Source organism: Salmo salar, chromosome ssa06 (assembly GCF_905237065.1).
Source record: "Salmo salar chromosome ssa06, Ssal_v3.1, whole genome shotgun sequence".
Taxonomy (NCBI): domain Eukaryota; kingdom Metazoa; phylum Chordata; class Actinopteri; order Salmoniformes; family Salmonidae; genus Salmo; species Salmo salar.
This window is the reverse complement of record NC_059447.1, coordinates 1,137,501-1,155,000: the sequence shown is the minus strand read 5'-3', so window position 1 is coordinate 1,155,000 and position 17,500 is coordinate 1,137,501. Positions and strand designations below refer to the sequence as shown.

Genomic DNA, 17,500 nt, shown 5'->3' with positions numbered 1-17,500 from the left:
CAACTCTACCCGTCTCAAACCAATGACGTTGTCTCAACAGGACATGGAGGCGGGCCTTAGCCTGGCGTCCCACTATGTTGACGTGCGATTGGTCCAGAGGCAGATCCAGATTGGCTCAGGGAAGAACGGCAGCAAGTGTCTGGAGAAGGATCTGGTCGCTATCGGAGACGGGGAGAGGAGGCGGGACTCGTTGGCCAGGAGTCAGGTTAGACCCTGTGACATCATCGTTACGTCGTCGCCCACAGAGAAACTCTTAGTGTTTAGTCTTAAGGCCGTAGTTACGTCGTCGCCCACAGAGAAACTCTTAGTGTTTAGTCTTAAGGCCGTAGTTACGTCGTCGCCCACAGAGAAACTCTTAGTGTTTAGTCTTAAGGCCGTAGTTACGTCAGTCGCCCACAGAGAAACTCTTAGTGTTTAGTCTTAAGGCCATAGTTACGTCATCGCCCACAGAGAAACTCTTAGTGTTTAGTCTTAAGGCCGTAGTTACGTCGTCGCCCACAGAGAAACTCTTAGTGTTTAGTCTTAAGGCCATAGTTACGTCGTCGCCCACAGAGAAACTCTTAGTGTTTAGTCTTATCTTAAGGCCGTAGTTACGTCGTAGCCCACAGAGAAACTCTTAGTGTTTAGTCTTAAGGCCATAGTTACGTCATCGCCCACAGAGAAACTCTTAGTGTTTAGTCTTAAGGCCGAGTTACGTCGTCGCCCACAGAGAAACTCTTAGTGTTTAGTCTTATCTTCTCTAGGGGCGGCGGGACGAAATCTTCCACCTACGTAACAGCCAGTGGAATCCTGTGGCGCGTTATTCAAATACCTTAGAAATGCTATTACTTCAATTTCTCAAACATATGACTATTTTACACCATTTTAAAGACAAGACTCTCGTTAATCTAACCACACTGTCCGATTTCAAAAAGGCTTTACAACGAAAGCAAAACATTAGATTATATCAGCAGAGTACCCAGCCAGAAATAATCAGACACCCATTTTCAAGCTAGCATATAATGTCACATAAACCCAAACCACAGCTAAATGCAGCACTAACCTTTGATGATCTTCATCAGATGACACACCTAGGGACATTATGTTATCCTGTTAAGGCTAGGGGGCGGTATTGATACGGCTGGATAAAAAAACATACCGATTTAATCTGGTTACCACTCCCTACCCAGTAACTAGAATATGCATATACCCATTAGCATATGGATAGAAAACACCCTAAATTTTCTAAAACTGTTTGAATGGTGTCTGTGAGTATAACAGAACTCAAATGGCAGGTCAAACCTGAGAGATTCCCTTTACAGGAAGTGGCCTGTCTGACCATTTCTTGAACTTTTTTTCCATCTCTATCATTTACTAAGGATCTCTGCTCTAACGTGACACTTCCCACGTCGTCCATAGGCGCTCAGAGCCCGGGAAAAAAACAGAATGTCGTCATTCCAGCCCCAGGCTGAAACACATTATCGCCTTTCTCTCAAGTGGCCGATCAAGGGACACGGGCTTGTCAAGCGTGACCCGACCGCCCCGCCTTTGGGATTTTTTTCCTCTGTTTGCCGAAAAGGGGAGATTCCCTGTCGGAATATTATCGCTTTCTACGGAAAAGTGTCGTAAAATTGATTTTAAACAGCGGTTGACATGCTTGAAGTACGGTAATGGAATATTTAGAATTTATTGTGCACGAATTGCCATAAAGCGCGTGATCACTTCTTTACTATTTCGGATAGTGTCTGGAACGCACAAACAAAACGCGCTATTCGGATATAACGATGGATATTTGGACCAAACCAACATTTGTTGTTGAAATAGCAGTCCTGGGTGTGCATTCTGACGAAGACAACAAAAGGTAATCAAACTTTTATAATAGTAAATATGATTATGGTGAGTGCTAAACTTGCGGGTGTCTAAATAGCGAGCCCGTGAAGCCTGGGCTATGTACTTAGAATATTGCAAAATGCTTTCACCAAAAAGCTATTTTTAAAATTCGGACATATCGAGTGATAGAGGAGGTCTGATATCATAATTCTTAAAATAATTGTTATGCTTTTTGTGAACATTTATCGTGAGTAATTTAGTAAAATGTTAGCGAATTCCCCGGAAGTTTCTGGGGTATGCTAGTTCTCGAACGTCACATGCTAATGTAAAGCTGGTTTTGATATAAATATGAACTTGATTGAACAAAACATGCATGTATTGTATAACATAATGTCTAGGTTGTCATCTGATGAAGATCATCAGGTGAGTGCTGCATTTAGCTGTCTTCTGGGTTTTGGTGACATTATATGCTGGCTTGAAAAAAATGGGTGTCTGATTATTTCTGGCTTGGTACTCTGCTGACATAATCTAATGTTTTGCTTTCGTTGTAAAGCCTTTTTGAAATCGGACAGTTAGTGGTTAGATTAACGAGTCTTGTCTTTAAATGGCTGTAAAATAGTCATATGTTTGAGAAATTGAAGTAATAGGATTTTAACGTTTTGAAAAATCGCGCCACTGGATTACACTGGCTGTTACGTAGCCTAGAGAGGTTAAACAATACATGCATGTTTTGTTCAATCAAGTTTCATATTTATATCAAACCAGCTTTTTACATTAGCATGTGACGTTCAGAGCTAGCATACCCCCGCAAACTTCCGGTGAATTTACTAAATTACTCACGATAAACGTTCACAAAGCATAACAATTATTTTAAGAATTATGGATACAGAACTCCTCTATGCACTCGATATGTCCGATTTTAAAATAGCTTTTCGGTGAAAGCACATTTTGCAATATTCTAAGTAGATAGCCCGGCATCACAGGGCTAGCTATTTAGACACCCAGCAAGTTTAGCACTCACCAAAGTCAGATTTACTATAAGAAAAAAATGTTATTACCTTTGGTGTTCTTCGTCAGAATGCACTCCCAGGACTTCTACTTCAATAACAAATGTTGGTTTGGTCCCAAATAATCCATTGTTATATCCAAATAGCGGCGTTTTTGTCTAGTGCGTTCAAGACACTATCCGAAAGGGTAAAGAAGGGTGACGAGCACGCGCGCATTTTGTGACAAAAATGTCTAAATATTCCATTACCGTATAAGCATGTCAACCGTGTTTAAAATCCATTTTTATGCCATTTTTCTCGTAAAAAAGCGATAATATTCCGACCGGAATCTGCATTTAGGTAAACAGACGAAAGAAAAATAAAGCATGGGGTCGACTGGGCACGCGCCTAAGCCCATTGTCCTCTGATTGGCCACTTGCCAAAAGGTAGAATGTGTTCCAGCCTGGGGCTGCCTCGATATCATTCAGCTTTCCGGGCTCTGAGAGCCTATGAGCCGTAGGAAGTGTCACGTTACAGCAAAGATCCTCAGTCTTCAATAAAAAGAGCCAAGATGAACAACAACTTGTCAGACAGGCCACTTCCCATATAGAATCCTCTCAGGTTTTGGCCTGCCATATGAGTTCTGTTATACTCACAGACACTATTCAAACAGTTTTAGAAACTTTAGGGTGTTTTCTATCCAAAGCCAATAATTATATGCATATTCTAGTTACTGGGCGGAGTAAACCAGATTAAATCGGGTACGTTTTTTTTATCTCGGCCGTGTCAATACTGCCCCCTAGCCCCAACAGGTTAAGGCCATCGTTACGTTGTCGCCCACAGAGAAACTCTTAGTGTTTAGTCTTAAGGCCATCGTTACGTCTCGCCCACAGAGAAAATCTTAGTGTTTAGTCTTAAGGCCATAGTTACATCGTCGCCCACAGAGAAACTCTTAGTGTTTAGTCTTAAGGCCGTATTGCGTCATCGCCCACAGAGAAACTCTTAGTGTTTAGTCTTAAGGCCTAGTTACGTCAGTCGCCCACAGAGAAACTCTTAGTGTTTAGTCTTAAGGCCGTAGTTACGTTCGTCGCCCACAGAGAAACTCTTAGTGTTTAGTCTTAAGGCCGTAGTTACGTCGTCGCCCACAGAGAAACTCTTAGTGTTTAGTCTTAAGGCCGTAGTTACGTCGTCGCCACAGAGAAACTCTTAGTGTTTAGTCTTAAGGCCATAGTTACGTCGTCGCCCACAGAGAAACTCTTAGTGTTTAGTCTTAAGGCCGTAGTTACGTCGTCGCCCACAGAGAAACTCTTAGTGTTTAGTCTTAAGGCCGTAGTTACGTCGAGTCGCCCACAGAGAAACTCTTAGTGTTTAGTCTTAAGGCCGTAGTTACGTCGTCGCCCACAGAGAAACTCTTAGTGTTTAGTCTTAAGGCCGTCGTTACGTCGTTCGCCCACAGAGAAACTCTTAGTGTTTAGTCTTAAGGCCATAGTTACGTCACGAACAGAGAAACTTTAGTGTTTAGTCTTAAGGCCATAGTGCGTCGTCGCCCACAGAGAAACTCTTAGTGTTTAGTCTTAAGGCCATAGTTACGTCATCGCCCACAGAGAAACTCTTAGTGTTTAGTCTTAAGGCCATAGTTACGTCATCGCCCACAGAGAAACTTTGCATGTTTTTCTTCCTCTATTTATAATTCTGTCTGTCAGGAAAAGTGTAATTAATAATTAATAGTAATAATAATTAAAAAATAATAATAATTGTAATTAATAATTAATGTATTTATTATCTGTGTTCCTCGTCAGGTGTTCGAGAGCTCCGCCGGGGCGAAACCCAAACGTTCCGTCGTGTTGCTAGGCAACGCCGGCATGGGCAAAAGCACGCTCATCAAGAAGCTCTGCGTTGATTGGTCCGACGGCCTACTGCCTCAGTTTGACTTTGTGTTCTTATTGGACGGTAAGGCTCTGACCCTCCCCCCCGAGCCGACCTATAGCCTTCAGTCCCTCCTCCTACACTACTCCTCCTCCTCCTCCCCCATTCCCTCTACCTGTCCCCACCACCGGGATGTCTTCAATCAGGTCCTCTCTGTCCCGGAGCGTGTGCTTGTGATATTCGACGGCTTCGAGGTGGTGCGTGACTTGGAGGGGCTGCTGCAGTGTCCAGCGGATGACAGTAAAGGGGAGACCTACAGCGTTAGACAGCTGTTCTCAGGCCTGCTCCAGAGGAAGCTCCTACCAGGCTGCTCTCTGCTCCTCTCTGCCCGACCACGAGGCACCGTCAGTGGGCTGCTGAGACGGGCTGACAGCCTCCTGGAACTCTCTGGCTTCTCCCCACCGGACGTAGAGAGATACCTGGGACAATACTTCTCTGGACAGTCCCAAGAGGTCCCAACCTCAGGCCTAACCTCAGATCCAATTCCAGTCCCAGTCCCAACCTCAGACCCAGCCTCAGATCCAATCCCAGTCCCAGTCCCAACCTCAGACCCAGCCTCAGATCCAATCCCAGTCCCAGCCCCAGCCCCAGTCCCAGTCCTAACCCCAGTCCTAGCCCCAGTCCTAGCCCCAGTCCTAGCCCCAGTCCCAGTCCTAGCCCCCAGTCCTAGCCCCAGTCCCAGTCCTAGCCCCAGCCCCAGTCCTAGCCCCATCCACAGCCCCAGTCCTAACTCCCCAGCCCCAGTCCCAGTCCTAACCCCAGTCCTAGCCCCAGTCCTAACCCCAGCCCCAGTCCTAACCCCAGTCCTAGCCCCAGTCCTAACCCCAGCCCCAGCCCCAGTCCTAGCCAGGCTCCACAGCCAGCCGTACCTTCAGTCTGTGTGTTGGAACCCAGCGCTGTGTCACATGGTCTGTCTGCTTCTAGAACACTGGGAGGGTTTAGAGCCACTTCCTTCCACGCTGACGGGACTGTGTCACAAAGTACTGGCGCTAAAGAGGAGACTACACACTCTGAAACACACACACTGTCCAACCGTACCCCAAACTCACACACACACGCACATCTTTAAACACAGTCAGAAACACGTCCCTAAACCCACACGCAACAGGACGCTCTCGCACATTCGCACTCGCTCTCGCACTCAATCCCAAATTCAATCAGAAGAAGAGAAGAGGAGGATAGAGACGACGGAGGAGGGAGAGAGGGAGGAGGGAGAGAGGGAGGAGGGAGAGAGGGAGGAGGGAGAGGGGAGAGGAGGAGGGAGAGAAAGAGAGAGAGAGAGAGGAGAGGGAGGAGGGAGAGAAAGAGAGAGAGGAGGGAGAGAAAGAGAGAGAGGAGAGGGAGGAGGGAGAGAAAGAGAAGGAAGAGAGAGAGAAAGAGAGAGAAGAAGAGAACAGGTGTGTTCTGTCAGAGTTGAGCGGTCTGGCTTGGCAGGGGGTTAAAGGTCATTCGTCTCTCCTGACCCTGACCCTGGAGAATACCGTCGATGTCAGGCTGAGATTGTTTGGCCTGAGGACTGGACTGGTCCATTCTCACTGGCTGAGGGAGGTGCAGGGCAGACATTGTGACGATGACGGTGACGACGTGAATTCTGACAACATCCTGTCCTGGGCCCACCCTTTCCTGCAAAGCTTCCTGGGCGGGGCCCACCTGTCCGTCTCCAGCTGTGTGTCTGACCGCGCTCTGCTGACCCAGATACTCCCACAGGTAGAATAACTGTTTTCTATTGAACCTCTGTCTGTTCATATGTCCTATATAGACTAGAACCTGAACCAGCACCTCCTTCTAGCTGGGACTCTGCTGATATTGAGGAAAATGTTTTCTTCCTATGCCTGTGATATGCAGTTGTCCCACATAGCTTCCTGAAGATGAATGTACTGACTATGACTGGTCCACCTAGCTATCTGGAGATGAATGTACTGAATATGACTGGTCCACCTAGCTATCTGGAGATGAATGTACTGAATATGACTGGTCCACCTAGCTATCTGGAGATGAATGTACTGACTATGACTGGTCCACCTAGCTATCTGGAGATGAATGTACTGACTATGACTGGTCCACCTAGCTATCTGGAGATGAATGGACTGAATATGACTGGTCCACCTAGCTATCTGGAGATGAATGTACTGACTATGACTGGTCCACCTAGCTATCTGGAGATGAATGTACTGACTATGACTGGTCCACCTAGCTATCTGGAGATGAATGTACTGAATATGACTGGTCCACCTAGCTATCTGGAGATGAATGTACTGACTATGACTGGTCCACCTAGCTATCTGGAGATGAATGTACTGAATATGACTGGTCCACCTAGCTATCTGGAGATGAATGTACTGACTATGACTGGTCCACCTAGCTATCTGGAGATGAATGTACTGAATATGACTGGTCCACCTAGCTATCTGGAGATGAATGTACTGAATATGACTGGTCCACCTAGCTATCTGGAGATGAATGTACTGACTATGACTGGTCCACCTAGCTATCTGGAGATGAATGTACTGACTATGACTGGTCCACCTAGCTATCTGGAGATGAATGTACTGAATATGACTGGTCCACCTAGCTATCTGAAGATGAATGTACTGACCATGACTGGTCCACCTAGCTATCTGGAGATGAATGTACTGAATATGACTGGTCCACCTAGCTATCTGGAGATGAATGTACTGAATATGACTGGTCCACCTAGCTATCTGGAGATGAATGTATTGACTGGAAGTGGCTCTGGATAAGAGTGTCTGCTAAATGACGAACATGTAAATGTACTCTACTCTACTCTGTTCTACTCTATTCTACTCTACTCTACTCTGTTCTACTCTACTCTGTTCTACTCTGTTCTACTCTACTCTATTCTACTCTATTCTGTTCTACTCTACTCTGTTCTACTCTATTCTACTCTGTTCTATTCTACTCTATTCTACTCTGTTCTACTCTATTCTATTTCTACTCTGTTCTATTCTACTCTATTCTATTCTACTCTGTTCTACTCTACTCTATTCTACTCTATTCTATTCTACTCTACTCTGTTCTACTCTATTCTATTTCTACTCTATTCTATTCTACTCTGTTCTACTCTATTCTACTCTACTCTGTTCTATTCTACTCTGTTCTACTCTACTCTGTTCTATTCTACTCTATTCTGTTCTACTCTACTCTATTCTGTTCTACTCTACTCTATTCTACTCTATTCTATTCTACTCTACTCTGTTCTACTCTATTCTATTTCTACTCTATTCTATTCTACTCTGTTCTACTCTATTCTACTCTACTCTGTTCTACTCTACTCTGTTCTACTCTACTCTGTTCTATTCTACTCTATTCTGTTCTACTCTATTCTACTCTATTCTACTCTGTTCTACTCTACTCTGTTCTACTCTACTCTATTCTGTTCTACTCTACTCTATTCTACTCTGTTCTATACTACTCTACTCTGTTCTACTCTACCTATTCTACTCTACTCTGTTCTACTCTCATTCTACTCTGTTCTCTTCTACTCTACTCTATTCTACTCTACTCTGTTCTACTCTACTCTGTTCTCTTCTACTCTACTCTATTCTATTCTACTCTACTCTGTTCTATTCTACTCTGCAGCCCAGGGGGAGGCGACGGCCTCAGGGAGAGTGTCTGGACCTTGCTCAGCGATTCGCTGTCGGGCTGCTTTTTCCGGAACAAGGCGGAACTCCGGGATCTGGCCACCCTGGATACCGGCGCCATGAAAGTGGTGATGGCCAAGCGAGCCGCTGTGATTTCACACCTGGAGAACCTTCACCACGGCGACCTGAGCCCTGCTCGACTCCTGGAGGCGTGTCACTGTGTTTACGAGACAGGCGACGTCCACTTGGTCAGACACCTGGTACGGAACCTTCCTGAGGTTCTGTCGTTCCAAGGGGTTCCGCTGTGCCCCGCTGACGCCTTCGTAGTGTGGAACCTTTTGGACCAGTGTAGAACCCTGAGGAGGAGGTTCTGTCTGGGGCTGGAGGACACAGGACTGAGGATGACAGGATTAAAACTACTGACAGGTCTCAACAACATACACTCATACAGGTACTGGTACTGTTACACTGATAGACCTGATACAGTATAGATCTAGAACACTATAGATCTGTTACAGTATAGATCTAGAACAGTATAGATCTGTTACAGTATAGATCTGTTACAGTATAGATCTAGAACAGTATAGATCTAGAACAGTATAGATTGGGGCTGGAGGACACAGGACTGAGGATGACAGGATTAAAACTACTGACAGGTCTCAACAACATACACTCATACAGGTACTGGTACTATTACACTGATAGATCTGATACAGATCTGTTACATTATATATCTAGAACAGTATCGATCTGTTACAGTATATATGTTACATTATATATCTAGAACAGTATAGATCTGTTACAGTGTATATATATATATATATATATATAGAACAGTATAGATATGTTACAGTATAGATCTGTTACAGATCTGTTACATTGTATATCTAGAACAGTATATATCTGTTACATTATATATCTAGAACAGTATAGATATGTTACAGTATATATCTAGAACACTATAGATCTGTTACATTATATATCTAGAACAGTATAGATCTGTTACATTATATATCTAGAACAGTAAAGATCTGTTACAGTATATATCTGTTACATTATATATCTAGAACAGTATAGATCTGTTACATTATATATCTAGAACAGTATCGATCTGTTACAGTATATATCTAGAGCAGTATAGATCTGTTACAGTATATCTAGAACAGTATATATCTGTTACATTATATATCTAGAACAGTGTAGATCTGTTACAGTATATATCTAGAACAGTATAGATCTAGAATAGTATAGATATGTTACATTATATATCTAGAACAGTATAGATCTGTTACAGTATATATCTAGAACAGTATAGATCTGTTACATTATATATCTAGAACAGTATAGATCTGTTACATTATAGATCTAGAACAGTATAGATCTGTTACATTATATATCTAGAACAGTATAGACATGTTACATTACACATCTAGAACAGTATAGATATGTTACATTATATACCTAGAACAGTATAGATCTGTTACAGTATATATCTAGAACAGTATATATATGTTACAGTATAGATCTAGAACAGTATAGATCTGTTACAGTATAGATCTAGAACAGTTTAGATCTGTTACAGTATAGATCTAGAACAGTATAGATCTGTTACAGTATAGATCTAGAACAGTATAGATTGGGGCTGGAGGACACAGGACTGAGGATGACAGGATTAAAACTACTGACAGGTCTCAACAACATACACTCATACAGGTACTGGTACTGTTACACTGATAGATCTGATACAGATCTGTTACATTATATATCTAGAACAGTATCGATCTGTTACAGTATATATGTTACATTATATATCTAGAACAGTATAGATCTGTTACAGTGTATATATATATATATAGAACAGTATAGATATGTTACAGTATAGATCTGTTACAGATCTGTTACATTGTATATCTAGAACAGTATATATCTGTTACATTATATATCTAGAACAGTATAGATATGTTACAGTATATATCTAGAACACTATAGATCTGTTACATTATATATCTAGAACAGTATAGATCCGTTACAGTATAGATCTGTTACATTATATATCTAGAACAGTATAGATCTGTTACATTATATATCTAGAACAGTAAAGATCTGTTACAGTATATATCTGTTACATTATATATCTAGAGCAGTATAGATCTGTTACAGTATATCTAGAACAGTATATATCTGTTACATTATATATCTAGAACAGTGTAGATCTGTTACAGTATATATCTAGAACAGTATAGATCTAGAACAGTATAGATATGTTACATTATATATCTAGAACAGTATAGATCTGTTACAGTATATATCTGTTACATTATATATCTTGAACAGTATAGATCTGTTACAGTATGTATCTAGAATAGTATAGATCTGTTACATTATATATCTAGAACAGTATAGATCTGTTACATTATAGATCTAGAACAGTATAGATCTGTTACATTATATATCTAGAACAGTATAAACATGTTACATTACATATCTAGAACAGTAGAGATCTGTTACAGTATATATCTGTTACATTATAGATCTAGAACAGTATAGATCTGTTACAGTATATATCTAGAACAGTATAGATATGTTACAGTATAGATCTAGAACAGTATAGATCTGTTACAGTATAGATCTAGAACAATATATATCTAGAACAGTTTAGATCTGTTACAGTATAGATCTAGAACAGTATAGATCTGATGTTCTCTCTCTTCAGTATGTAGAACTTGTAATGTGTTTTGAACATGACTCTAACGTGTGTGTGTGTGTGTGTGTGTGTGTGTGTGTGTGTGTGTGTGTGTGTGTGTGTGTGTGTGTCCCAGGGCGTGTATCGCTGACACCATCACTCTGTGGGAGGAGCTAGAGCAGAGTGGGGAGGAGGAGCTTCTGAAAGCGGCTGTGTCTAAGTTGACCCTTAACCCTTTCAGAGCCACGCAGGTGTCCCATGTAAAACACCTGTCTACACTGGTCAACATACACACAAGCAGGAGACTGTCTGAGAGGTACGCCAATACACACACACACACACACACACACACACACACACACACGCACCATCTACAATACATACAATACAATATATACAATACAATACAATACAATACATTACTATACAATACAATACAATACAATACAATACAATACATTACATTACATTACATTACATTACATTACATTACATTACATTACATTACATTACATTACGATACGATACAATACACACACATATAAACATCCTGGTATGTTTGTAAAACGTGACGATGTGTCCGTCATCATTTCAGCCTATCAGACGGGGTCCTGGGGGAGGGTATACCTGCAGTCAGAGATCTTCACAAGCTGGAGTTTGAGTGAGTATCGTTATTCAACCAATCACTATCACTGGGAAATAAGGCAATACACTTTGATTTGATTGGGTAATAAGTCAATACACTTTGATTTGACTAGGTAATAAGGCAATACACTTTGATTTGATTGGGTAATAAGTCAATACACTTTGATTTTACTAGGTAATAAGGCAATACACTTTGATTTGATTTCACTAGGTAATAAGTCAATACACTTTGATTTCACTAGGTATTAAGTCAATACACTTCGATTTGACTAGGTAATAAGTCAATACACTTTGATCTGACTAGGTAATAAGTCAATACACTTTGATTTGACTAGGTAATAAGTCAATACACTTTCATTTGACTAGGTAATAAGTCAATACACTTTGATCTGACTAGGTAATAAGTCAATACACTTTGATCTGACTAGGTAATAAGTCAATACACTTTGATTTCACTAGGTAATAAGTCAATACACTTTGATCTGACTAGGTAATAAGTCAATACACTTTGATTTGACTAGGTAATAAGTCAAGTGTTACCACTGGTTTGACTAGGTAATAAGTCAAGAGTTACCACTGGTTTGACTAGGTAATAAGTCAAGAGTTACCACTGGTTTGACTAGGTAATAAGTCAAGAGTTACCACTGGTTTGACTAGGTAATAAGTCAAGAGTTACCACTGGTTTGACTAGGTAATAAGTCAAGAGTTACCACTGGTTTGACTAGGTAATAAGTCAAGTGTTACCACTGATTTGACTAGGTAATAAGTCAAGAGTTACCACTGGTTTGACTAGGTAATAAGTCAAGAGTTACCACTGGTTTGACTAGGTAATAAGTCAAGAGTTACCACTGGTTTGACTAGGTAATAAGTCAAGAGTTACCACTGGTTTGACTAGGTAATAAGTCAAGAGTTACCACTGGTTTGACTAGGTAATAAGTCAAGAGTTACCACTGGTTTGACTAGGTAATAAGTCAAGAGTTACCACTGGTTTGACTAGGTAATAAGTCAAGAGTTACCACTGGTTTGACTAGGTAATAAGTCAAGAGTTACCACTGGTTTGACTAGGTAATAAGTCAAGAGTTACCACTGGTTTGACTAGGTAATAAGTCAAGAGTTACCACTGGTTTGAGAAAGTGTGTGTGTGTGTGTGTGTGTAGGTTGGGGCCAGTGAATGGCCCTCTGGCTCTCCCTAAACTCCTGGAGCTGCTGCCAGCCTTGCACAGTCTACATCACCTGGAGTAAGTACAGCGCTACTGATGGACCACAGGACAACGGGACAACAGCTTTGACTTTATTATGCTGTTGGTCTAATCTCTCTGTCTCCCTCTCCAGTCTGGAGAACAGTAAGCTGGGGGACAGTGGTGCTCAGGGTCTGGCTGAAGCTGTGGTGTCTCTCTCCTCTCTGCAGATTATCAAGTAAGAAACCTCACACTGAGCTCTCTAGATCAGCCTGTCCATCACTGAGCTCTCTAGATCAGCCTGTCCATCACTGAGCTCTCTAGTCTCTAGATCAGCCTGTCCATCACTGAGCTCTCTAGATCAGCCTGTCCATCACTGAGCTCTCTAGTCTCTAGATCAGCCTGTCCATCACTGAGCTCTCTAGATCAGCCTGTCCTTCACTGAGCTCTCTAGATCAGCCTGTCCATCACTGAGCTCTCTAGATCAGCCTGTCCATCACTGAGCTCTTTATTCTCTAGATCAGCCTGTCCATCACTGAGCTCTCTAGATCAGCCTGTCCATCACTGAGCTCTCTAGATCAGCCTGTCCATCACTGAGCTCTCTATTCTCTAGATCAGCCTGTCCATCACTGAGCTCTTTAGTCTCTAGATCAGCCTGTCCATCACTGAGCTCTCTAGATCAGCCTGTCCATCACTGAGCTCTCTAGTCTCTAGATCAGCCTGTCCATCACTGAGCTCTCTAGATCAGCCTGTCCATCACTGAGCTCTCTATTCTCTAGATCAGCCTGTCCATCACTGAGCTCTCTTCTCTCTAGATCAGCCTGTCCATCACTGAGCTCTCTATTCTCTAGATCAGCCTGTCCATCACTGAGCTCTCTTCTCTCTAGATCAGCCTGTCCATCACTGAGCTCTCTAGTCTCTAGATCAGCCTGTCCATCACTGAGCTCTCTAGTCTCTAGATCAGCCTGTCCATCACTGAGCTCTCTACTCTCTAGATCAGCCTGTCCATCACTGAGCTCTCTACTGTCTAGATCAGCCTGTCCATCACTGAGCTCTCTAGATCAGCCTGTCCATCACTGAGCTCTCTAGTCTCTAGATCAGCCTGTCCATCACTGAGCTCTCTACTGTCTAGATCAGCCTGTCCATCACTGAGCTCTCTAGATCAGCCTGTCCATCACTGAGCTCTCTAGTCTCTAGATCAGCCTGTCCATCACTGAGCTCTCTAGATCAGCCTGTCCATCACTGAGCTCTCTAGTCTCTAGATCAGCCTGTCCATCACTGAGCTCTCTACTCTCTAGATCAGCCTGTCCATCACTGAGCTCTCTAGATCAGCCTGTCCATCACTGAGCTCTCTAGTCTCTAGATCAGCCTGTCCATCACTGAGCTCTCTAGATCAGCCTGTCCATCACTGAGCTCTCTAGTCTCTAGATCAGCCTGTCCATCACTGAGCTCTCTAGTCTCTAGATCAGCCTGTCCATCACTGAGCTCTTTAGTCTCTAGATCAGCCTGTCCATCACTGAGCTCTTTAGTCTCTAGATCAGCCTGTCCATCACTGAGCTCTCTACTCTCTAGATCAGCCTGTCCATCACTGAGCTCTCCTCTCTCTAGATCAGCCTGTCCATCACTGAGCTCTCTATTCTGTAGATCAGTGGTCCCCAAGCTGGCCATCACTAAGGCATTCCTAGTAGATTACCAAACATATCTGTAAAAAACAACGATAAAGCTTAGTTGACACTGTGAGATTGAAAAACGTTTAAAACCATGAATAGAGAATAAGAGCTGCTGTTTTAATGAGTAAGTTCATGTTATTATGTGGCACTGTGACCACTTTATAACACCTATATACCACCTTTAACACCTTTATACCACCTTTAACACCTTAAACACCGTTATAATACCTTAACACCTTTATAACACCTTAACACCTTTATAACACCTTAACACCTTTATAACACCTTAACACCTTTAACACCTTAAACACCTTTATAACACCTTAACACCTTTAACACCTTAAACACCGTTATAACACCTTAACACCTTTATAACACCTTTAACACCTTAAACACCGTTATAACACCTTAACACCTTTATAACACCTTAACACCATAACACTTATTTATAACACCTTAACACCTTTTAACACCTTTAACACCTTAAACCGTTTATAACACCTTAACACCTTTATAACACCTTTAACACCTTTATAACACCTTAACACCTTTATAACACCTTTAACACCTTAAAGGTGTTGAAGGTGTTATAAAGGCGTTAAATGCGTTAAAGGTGTTTAAGATGTTTAAGGTGTTTAAGGTGTTGAAGGTGTTATATAGGTGTTAAAGGTGTTATAACGGCATTAAATGCGTTAAAGGTGTTAAAGGTGTAATAAAGGTCTTATACAGTAAAGGTGTTAAAGGTGTTATAAAGGTGATATAAAGGTGTTAAATGTGGTGTAAAGGCGTTTTTAGGTGTTATAAAGGTGTTATAAAGGTGTTATACAGGTGTTAAAGGTGTTATACAGGTGTTAAAGGTGTTATACAGGTGTTAAAGGTGTTATAAAGGTGTTAAAGGTGTTAAAGGTGTTATAAAGGTGTTAAAGGTGTTAAAGGTGGTATAAAGGTGTTAAAGGTGTTAAAGGTGGTATATAGGTGTTATAAAGTGGTCACAGTGCCACATAATAACATGAACTTACTCATTAAAACAGCAGCTCTTTGCTCTATTCATGGTTTTAAACGTTGTTAACACCTTTAACACCTATATAACACCTTAAACACCTTTATATCACCTTTAACACCTTAAACACCTTTATAACACCTTTAACACCTTTAACACCTTAAACACCTTAAACACCTATATAACACCTTAAACACCTTTATATCACCTTAACCACCTTTATAACACCTTTATAACACCTTTAAAGGAGGAGAGGGGTTATCTAGGGACATTATGACCCAGAAAAGGTTGGTGACCTCTGAACGAGATAATATCTATCTGCAATACCATTCAGTCAGTTACTGTGCTTTTGTGAACCACATGGTCTTCCCTGTGGCTCAGTTGGTAGAGCATGGTGTTTGCAACGCCAGGGTTGTGGGTTCGATTCCCACGGGGGGCCAGTACGGAGAAAAAAATGACTAAAATGTAAAAAAAATATATATATATATTTATGGTCTCTCCTCCTTTCTCCTCCTCTCCTCTCCTCTCATTTCTCCTCCCCTCCTCTCTTCTCCTCTCCTCCTCTTCTCCTCTCTCAGTCTGTCCCAGAACTGTATAGGAGACCAGGGAATAGGGAGTCTGGCTCCTGCCCTGTCTACCCTCTCCTCACTGCACTGTCTCAGGTACACACACACACACACACACACACACACACACACACACACACACACACACACACACACACACACACACACACACCCTGTCTACCCTCTCCTCACTGCACTGTCTCAGGTACACACACACACACACACACACACACACACACACACACACACACACACACACACACACACACCCTGTCTACCCTCTCCTCACTGCACTGTCTCAGGTACACACACACACACACACACACACACACACACACACACACACACACACACACACACACACACACACACACACACACACTGTCTACCCTCTCCTCACTGCACTGTCTCAGGTACACACACACACACACACACACACACACACACACACACACACCCTGTCTACCCTCTCCTCACTGCACTGTCTCAGGTACACACACACACACACACACACACACACACACACACACACACACACACACACACACTGTCTACCCTCTCCTCACTGCACTGTCTCAGGTACACACACACACACACACACACACACACACATTCACACACTGTCTATTCTCCAGTCTATAATCTGATGGTCTAATCCTGTCTATTCTCCAGTCTGTAATCTGATGGTCTAATCCTGTCTATTGTCCAGTCTGTACAGTAATGTGATATCTGACGGGGGTGCTGAGAGTCTGGCTGCTGTCTTACCTCAGATGACATCACTCAGTGACCTGGAGTAAGTTTGAATCATAAAACATTACAGCAGTAATACAGCAGTAAGTCTGGATCATAAAACATTACAGCAGTAATACAGCAGTAAGTCTGAATCATAAAACATTACAGCAGTAATACAGCAGTAAGTCTGAATCATAAAACATTACAGCAGTAATACAGCAGTAAGTCTGAATCATAAAACATTACAGCAGTAATACTGCAGTAATTCTGAATCATAAAACAGTACTGCAGTAATACAGCAGTAAGTCTGAATCATAAAACATTACAGCAGTAATACAGCAGTAAGTCTGAATCATAAAACATTACAGCAGTAATACAGCAGTAAGTCTGAATCATAAAACATTACTGCAGTAATACAGCAGTAAGTCTGAATCATAAAACAGTACTGCGGTAATACTGCGGTAAATCTGAATCATAAAACAGTACTGCAGTAATACAGCAGTAAGTCTGAATCATAAAACATTACAGCAGTAATACTGCAGTAAGTCTGAATCATAAAACATTACAGCAGTAATACAGCAGTATTGATGCTGTAGTGCGTATGTAGTACCCCCTGTTGCTATGGGAACAGTAGCTGTGTTGCCATACTACTGATCAGAACTACTACAGTCTGACTCATTGTTCCCCCTGTTTGTCTGCAGTG

General features: G+C 42.1%; 1 pseudogene; it reads left to right on the top strand.

Moving 5' to 3' along the window:
• Window positions 1-17,500, top strand: part of LOC123743526 (MHC class II transactivator-like) — a 31,084-nt pseudogene that overhangs the window by 7,758 nt on the left and 5,826 nt on the right.